Raw genomic sequence first — 9401 nt, 5'->3', positions numbered from 1 at the left:
TAAGATATTAGATACTTATTCGATTAGACTGAATTTGATTTATTTAAAATACAAACAACTTTGTCCTATTAGAATTAATACCAGAACATTGGTGTGAATGTCTGCGTGCATATGGGGTGCATAACATTTGCGTATCATGGAATCGTATTGTACAGAGCTTTCTTTAGCCGTCTCTTGTATGACAACGTTAGTACAGTTTTGAGCCATACAGTTGCATCCATCTTGTAAGAAGTCGTGATTTTCTGACCGTTATCGACAGACACATTCTGCTTCTTGTTAGAAAAAAAGAAAGAACAAAAAAAGAGAAAGTGTTAGACAGATCGTAAGCCAAACTCATGTCATCATGTAAGACTATAGAGCAGTGTAGAGTGAAGTTCAACTTGAGTTCAGAAAATAAGCAAAAATAATGAAGCTCCAGAAAAACTGTTTTCAATCAGAACATCTATATGAAAGATAGATGAAAAGAAGACATCGTGCTGGCCAAATATTCTGGATGTCAGGTAACTCCACCCCTCCCCCCACATAATCGGAATAAATAAGAGTTGCCAACTATAGAATCCATTGTGGAAGTAAAAGAAAAAGAAAACACCAAGCAAACAAAGAATATGCAACATCTCAGCTACTATAGTAGTCCTTTCCCAGTGCTCTTCGAATATGTAATAGTAATTGAATGTTAGATGGTTTACCAGAAAGGTGTCAAGGGGGTGTGGAGAGAGAGAGCATTAATGCTCGAGTTTGGCCGAGTGGAAGTAAACTTATACGATGATGGTGTTGAGATGAACGAGTGACAAAAGATGCAGGTGGTCCATTTAGTCAACACATATTGTGTGTGTGTGTTTGTGCTTGTGTATGTTTGTGTGTGTGTGTGTGTGTGTGTGTGTGTGTGTGTGTCTGAGTGTGTGTGTATTTGCAGGGGCAGATCCAGGAATTCCGTAAAGGGGAGGCACCTTTACAAAATTAAAAGGGGGCGCACTGCCCCCCCTCGATTTCTATTTTATTTCTATTTCCTTTGTTTTAACAAAAAAAAAAAAAGATTACAAAATAAGGGGGGCGCACGCCCGGTGCGCCCCCGCCTGGATCCGCCACTAGTTTGTTTGCATGTGAGTGTATGTATATTATGTATGAGATGCGATCGCTTGCGCAGAATCCTGATAGAGTTCACTGAAATACTAGTAGGCTTGAATATGTTATGTGCTGAAATAGATATCAACTTACTATCTCTCTGTTAAATATGGTTTCACAGAGTCTTATTTCGTTGTCAGAAAGTATGAAGCGTCAACTTGAGTGGTCTATTTCCGTTTATGTGGACATTAACGTTAATATTTCAAGTTTTGATGACACAGCAAGAAGAATAACGAAACATTCGGTATAAATGCGTAAGGAGATATTCAGCCTGCGACAGAAATGAACTATACGTGACACTATTTGTTCCTCAGGAGTCGACGAAGCAGCTAAAGCTCAAAGAGATGAGTAAACAATATGTTTTTATTTCCTGCTAAATCACATTCAGTGTTGATAAGCAGATATTGATAGCAGAAGGCCAATTCCACACCATGCACTGTGAAGTTGACTTTAAAGGAACTATGCAATGCAAATACATGTTGACTCGTCGTCATTCGATACAATAAGAAGATAGATAGAGATAGAAGAAGAATAAGACTATCAGAATGGCAGAAGCTAATCATCAAAACCTGACATAAGATTACGGGTTTGAAGTCGATAAAGTCGTACATGTTTTCAAAAATTTCTAGCCTTGGTTTCATTATGCAAAAAGCTATGTAGGATGGTGATGTCACCAGCTCACATATCTCTCATTGGTGCGTGCAGCCATTTCGTATCACACATACACACACACACACACACACACACACACACACACACGCACACACACACGCACACACACACACACACACTCGCACACACACACACACGCACACAAACACACACACACATACACACACACATTGTGAAATGCTGCTGGTTGGTGATTTAACAACTCACAGCCCCTTCCCCTGAGAGTCACCAGTGTATGGTAGAGTTCCCACCAAATGAAACAAGTTTTAATGGGAAGGAACCAATGATGTCTTTTTTCATTTCATGTATAAATAACGAGCGACACGGCGCCTGCAAGACTTGGAATACCATGACATTACTACATCAACTTTATTCTGTTTCGTTGAAAACATGAGAAATTCAGGCATTCCAACTTTCACATCTATTGATGAAAGCTCTTCTTCTAATTTCAACTTTAATCAAGTGTCGCATTGTATGCGAAATTATTTTCTTGGTCCTTTGATATCATTGTTTGTTTTCTTACTTATTACCAATATGACCATTATCATTGATAATTGAAGAGGAATGATTTAACTTCACTGTTCTGATTACATTCTAAATATTCCCACTCGGTTGCTTCCCTGTTGAATTTTTCCCATTTCCGACTGCCGTCCAATCTCAAAGACGTAGGGCCTATAGTGATCGGTCATTGGGAAATTAAAGGTTCCCTGAAATATAAAATATTAATGCATGTTGATTTGTGTTGATTTATGATGAACTAAACATCACTTTTGCGGTGAAAAGAATATCTAGAAACATTCTATATACTTTAAACTTATTTTTCTTCAGATTATTTGGATACGCCCACAAAAAAAAAATAAATAAATAGAATCCTTCCAAACCAATATTCCTGTTGTGACCTCATCTGTTAATCATTGCTAAAGTACAGATATGTTTTCAAAAAATGACATTGGAATGCACCTTCCCCTCGACTCAGCATAGGATAACTTGCGTTGATGTTCCCTCACCATGTCTTTTGTTAGTCACATTAATATCACAAAAACATGCAAGTTATGCTGAGTCGAGGGGAAGGTGCATTCCAATGTCTTTTGTTAAGCATATCAATATACTATAGCAATGATTGACAGATGAGGTAACAACAGGAATATTGGTTTGGAAGGATTTTTTTGTGAGCGTATCCAAGTAATCTGAAGAAAAATAGAAGAAAAATTAGTTAAAAATATATGGAATGTTTCTAGATATTCGTTTCAGCGCAAAAGTGATGTTGAGGGTATCACAAATCAACACAAATAGACAAGCATTTGTATTTCAGAGAACCTTTAAAGGACCGCAAGACAGAGGAAGGGGGCCGAGGACTATGATCATCATGCTTGAGCTACGACTGCAGACTATGTTTGACAACTTGTCAAATCAGTGTTTTAAAATGCAAATTGCTGACACACATTAGTGTCATTATCCCTCGGTGGGAGAGGGGATAGTCCCCCCTCATAGTATTCACCCTCCCCTCCCCCTTCCTCGCTTTATAGGTCGCCTTAATTTCTAACCGACGCTCTTTTGGCAAGAAATCTACGCTATTGGTTGCGAAGTCTTAAACAGGCACCTTTTGCTGAAATACTTAACACTGACACAAAGTATCCGTCCAAGACATTTATGATATGCAACAGTTAAAAGAGTAGACGGTCCATGCATTATCGTTGATTTTTTTTTCTAATTTGCATATAGAATAAGATTGATATAACATTATTTTGGTGAAGATATTTGAAACATTCAAAGTTCGAAACGTATATACCTATTTGGCCGAATCTAACGTGGGATTTATTTATTTATTTATTTATTTATTTATTTATTTGGGGGGGGGGAAGCAACTAATTGACAAATTGCCATATTTTTAATCGGAAGAAATCATGGGCGTTCATACTAGAGCAGGATTTTTGCTGGTCTAATCTCTTTATCAAAGTCAACTTCAGCAGTTATTATGGCCTATATACAATTTTTATTATCTAGTCCAACACCGTAGTCAAAGATCTATCAATCAAGAATAAATCACTCGAAAAGATTGTTGTGCAATACGTGTAAATAAAAGAAATTCAGCGAAGGCCTTTATCGATGCTTAACTCTGTTTGTTTGTTTGTTTTTTTAATCTAGATGTTCTTGCTTTGGCAGAGGTATGGTTTTACCATTACGGGGGCTCCCCAGCCCATCCTACACAATTAAATTTGAAAAGCTTGACGGCAAAAGGGAGTAAACGCCATTTCTAAACATTTTCGAGTGAGTCCGTCATCCCATCACAGAGAGCAAAATAAAGCATTTCCAGTCGAACCTCACATGTCACATAACAAGGAATAATCTTAAAGTTATGATTAGAATTATCCATATCATTTTCTTATGATTTTCTTTGTTCTCCTAGCAGCCTTACTCTCAAGTATCTCAAATAAAGCAGATTGTATTCAAATCATTTTGCAATCAAACTCGTCCTCTGAATCAAGTCGAATTAAGGAAAGCGATCGAGCGTGGAGAGTCGATCATCAAATGCGAATGCGCGTTCACTCATAGTACGAAAAAAAAAACCCGCGATAAATGGTAATAAAAAGGGAAATCATGGCCCATTCATTCCAAATCGCTGGCGGCGATATTCTAGCTCTGAAAACTAAGTCATGTGTGCTCTGTTTTAATCCAATCGTATTACTTACCCCTCGCTAGCAGGGAGGGACGCTTCCGTGTCCGCATGTAATGCCGGTACACTGGGGATTTCGAACGCGCGCCCGAAGGTGTCAACGTCTTATTAGCCTGCCGACATTCGGGAAAGGACCGCGACTGTGGATGGCGTGGAAGGCGTTAAAGTCGCAGAGACCAGGGAAATTAATGCATGATTAAACATTTGGGTGACACATTTGATGTGTCATTGTAGCGGCGTTATTAGTGCGCTGGCGCACACTCAGCGTATAATATGTGTAGTGATTTATCGGGGGTTCGGTGATGTTCATGCTTTAGGGGAGGGGAAAGCTTTTTTTTAATGTATAAATGGCCCTATCCTCCTATTCTTTATTCCTATGGAACATGTGGTTCGAACTTGTTATTGTTTAGGCACTCGTTTGAGCGACTTGTTGTAGCCATTATAATCCCTTATTGTCTTTCTAGGGTCAACCATAATAATGAACAAATATAGCCGCAACCTGAATTATACACGTACAGAAAACAAATTGGTAAACATGAATACCATTCAAATCAATAGTCACACCGTATTTGTAAACGTTGGTTTCCTTCTTTTTTTATTCGTATATTTCATATCGAACACGAATTATCTTGACCGATGTTGGCAGGTAACTACATGTACGCTCACACTCGAATCACCGAAACGATCAAGGCACACCGACGTTGATCTGCCTCTGAATAGTGAAGAGTCAGTGAGGGCACATCACAGAACTCACAGTTCTGTGGGGCACATCACTGCGAATAATGCTTACATTATCGTCGCCGCAGATGGCGCTATATCCATTGATTTCCGAACGATTTCGAACGATGGCAAAGACTAATAAACTGGACATTGTTCTTAGATACAATATTATCGAGTGTAATGATATACAATGATAGCATGATCTCAATTCAAAATAATCTGAAAATTTTAATGTTTTTCTGGTCACGTTTAACAATAGGAAAAATCCCAGTGATGAGCAAAATTACAATTTTAATTTGACAGCACACATAAAATAACACTAAAAACATTATAGCGCCCTCTACCCTCAACAAGGCTTGAAGTTGTTGGTTACCATGAACTGCCGCTATTAGAAAATTGACAAGCCCCTAATACCTCTATTGAAACAAACAAACAAAATAATGGTTGTTTTGTCAGTATTTAATCTATCATATAAGTCGTTCAGAATCATTCTCTTCATCAAATAAATCGCTTTTCTGAGTTTACAGTTGTAGCTAAGAGTATCTGCATGGAGACACTAAAGCCTTGTGCTCTTAGCACAAAATAGAATAGAATAGAATGAAATATCACGTTACGAAGTAAATCGTTTTAATCATCATTATTTCAAGTTTAGAACCAATTGGCAATTCAATACATGTGCTGTGTGCGTGCGAGTCCACTGCTCGCTGTATGCGAGTCCATTCACTTAGGAGCTGCCTTTGCAAAAGACTACATCCTTTGCGACGCGCAACACCTATTCACTTGGGTATAAGCACTGTTGGAGCTCCCATCCCGCTTCATCATGAATATTGATCATCTACATGTATCCGTAATACCGTAGAAATACATGATTTTTACATTTCCCATCAAAACTGACCATTTTTCCATCTCCCGGCGAGACGTTTTTTTTTTTTACATTCCCCGTTGATGCAATTTTTCGAGATTTGTACATTTCCCGGCGATACGTTTTTACATTCTATGGCACCTATATCCAGCGTTCTGAGCACTTACTAGTACAGTATCTTACTGCCTGATGAATATTCATGATGAAGCGGGACGGGTGCCCAAACAGTGCTTACCGTTCATTTGGCCAGGACGACAAAGCAACTGCGCGCAAGGCAGTCCAGATGGACCAATGGTAGACGGAAAAATGAATAGCGTCAATGGGGTGCAGTAGGCGGGGCAATCACCAGATACTAACCCAATAGAGAATCTGTGAGATGACATCAAGACAGGCGCTCATCAAGGACCGACCAACCACGAGGGAGGGTTTGATCCACTTTATCTTCATCAGGGCCTGGGGCAACATCACTCAAGAAAGACTGCTTGGTCTCCAGGCGACTCTTCCAAGGAGGATACGCGTCATCATCAACAGGGGCGGGTACTCGACAAAATACCAGAAATTCATGAACTTCACCTGACAAATGATCTTTGACATGTTAGTAAAATATACACGGTAATAAGATCTCAAATCGTGTACTGCAAATTCATCAATAATTTCTATGGCATACAACACCTTCTGTTTAATGCATGTGTCTTTGTTGCAATTATACGTTTGCCACACAAGAGAGTGTGTATATATTTATGTATAATGCGTAACATAAAACTTACCTCAAGTGCAATTTCACTTAATTGAGGCCATGTATAAAAGAAATAAATTACATTAAGTTATTTGAACGAACTACTTAGGGAACTTTAAACTTAGCTACGTATATTGCAGATTAAAGTTGCTTTTTATCAATACATTACTTTTCAGTGATCAAATTGCCCACAGAATGGTCGTGACTACTAGTATTTGTGAAAGCAAACTTGAGCAATACAGTTGTGGTTTTCTACGATGCTACATTGTTGTTATGCTTTTTATTTATTTATTTATTATTATTATTTTTTTTTTTTTTGGGGGGGGGGGCATCTTAATGTTGAATACTCTCCACATAAACAGAGTGCGATGTATATTTCGATACCAATATATGGGATAATCATCTGCGTTGTTCCGGGTCATGACTCCTCATAAGTCTATTCCACCAGTCTCCGCCAGCATCCAAGTCGTACTTCACAACTTGCTGTCGTCCCGATGTTCCCGGAAGGTGTCTCCCTTCAGCCAGCTCCCCGGGGCCGTCCTGCTGTTGTTGCAAGCAGGCTAACACGGCGGGACCGTTTGAATCGGTGGTTCCCGTATCGACGCTGCTGGCGTCCTCCTCGAAACGTCGGTAATCCTTCATCGCTTCGTCGTAGGACGGCGGCGGCTCCTGCTCTTCGAGGCGCGCCATCCTCTGCGTGTATTCCTCCAGTAGACGGACGCGCGTGTGTCGTGTGTCGCGCAGGGGTGTTGGCGCCGACTCGATGCTGCAAGCGCGGTCCTGACGAACAAACATGTCACCGGAATCTGCCACAACGCCCTTGAAGCAGGCATAGGCGCACCAGCGACACATAAAAGCGAGGAACGTCACGATTATAATGATTGCGATTAGAACGGCGAGAACGTCCGCCAGCATGCTGGGTGTCTTTGTTAGAGGAAGCAAAAATGAAAAGAAAAGTGAAATAAAACAATAGTGGAATGAAAACACCACAACAAAACAATCATATATTCAGTGGTACCCACTCACGGTTAAAGCGGTTCACGCCTTTAAGGTATTTTGTCAACTTCTTGTGCATGACTTAATATGTGATAAATAGTGTGACAAAAATTTAAACGCGTAGGCAACATTGGTGTCAGAGCTCCCAAGAAGAATAATATTAACGCTAACAAGACTACGTTCTATTACTTACAACCAAAGCATACATGTTGTCTCAATATTCTAATCCCTTTAAATGACATCGCCAAGGAGATCACGGTTGTATTGGAAATTAGTTGTGCGTTTATGGCTCGGATAAAAAAGGTTATTATATATCATATACATATATATATATATATATATATATCTGTGTTTACATAATTATGTATATTCATGTACACACTCAGCAAAAAAAAAGTTAACACTTTTTCGAGGTCATTTTTTCATAGAAGATTTTTATGACAATCAATGTATTATATGCCATATTAAAGGTAATTTAATTGACTATTAAAAGGTTACTAATAGTTTGATTAAAAAGAAAACTTTACGCATGGGTGAGCACATTCGTTTTTATCCTCCAAGGCACAAAATTAAAAATGGCAAAAATTGACATATTCTCTTTCATTTGCAAATGCCCTTTACGATAACATTGACAACAAAAACGAGTTTAACACAATTAGAGACGTGAATGAAATAGGAAAAATAAGTTTTTGTTCTCTTTATCTCTTTATAACCTCTAAGAAAAACAAAGTGGGAAACTAACGGGGAAAAATAAGAATTTTCTGTCAAGTCAAACTTCAAATAACATAGGGAATAATAAGCATAAAGATGATTAAATTAGTAGAATTTCTTTACTTATTTCTTTTAATCTAGTGACTTAAAACCCATGTGACAATTTCAAGAACCAAACATTATTTACAATTTCCTAATTTGAAAAAAAAAAACCCTCAAGTTTCTACCATTTTTGTTAATTATCACTTCTTCTCTTATTTCATTTGAATTTAGATTTGACATAAGATGCTTTATTTTCCTCCATTATTTCTAACCTTCATTGATATTTTGGGCTTGAAAGATATCATAGAGATCAAAGATTTATTTTTGCAATTTAATTCATCTTTCTCTTTGTGTGAAATTTGTTGTTTGTTCTTATTGTTCTATGGAAGAGCACATACGCATGAATGACAACTTGTTCAGTTTTGTAATTTTTACTTTTGTGCCCTGGAAGAGAAAAACAACGGTGTTCACTCATACGTAAGGTTTCCCTTTTTGTTGACCTACCAGGTTGATAGCCAATTAAATTACCTTCAATATGGTATATAATACATTAGCTTTCAGCCAAATATTCTGTGAGAAATCTAAACTTGAAAAAGCGCTTACTTTCTTTCTTTTTTTTTTTGCTGAGTATATATATTTACGTATCTATATATATATATATATATATATATATATATATATATATATCTTTTATATCAATGGAGCAATTTCAACATTTTCACGCATATCTCTTCTAAGAATGTCGAAAAGACTTTGTGGAAAAAATAGATCATAATTATTAGTTCTTTGTCACAAGATACTGTAGATTTGATTTGGTTACTGGCAATATTCTGGATCTTTAACATTTTAACCATATAAATAAAGTC

The sequence above is a fragment of the Diadema antillarum genome, unplaced genomic scaffold, assembly GCF_040938485.1.
Source record: "Diadema antillarum isolate AM-2024a unplaced genomic scaffold, OU_Dant_1.0 seq00001052_RagTag, whole genome shotgun sequence".
Classification (NCBI taxonomy): Eukaryota; Metazoa; Echinodermata; class Echinoidea; order Diadematoida; family Diadematidae; genus Diadema; species Diadema antillarum.
Note: the sequence above shows the minus strand (reverse complement) of the source record.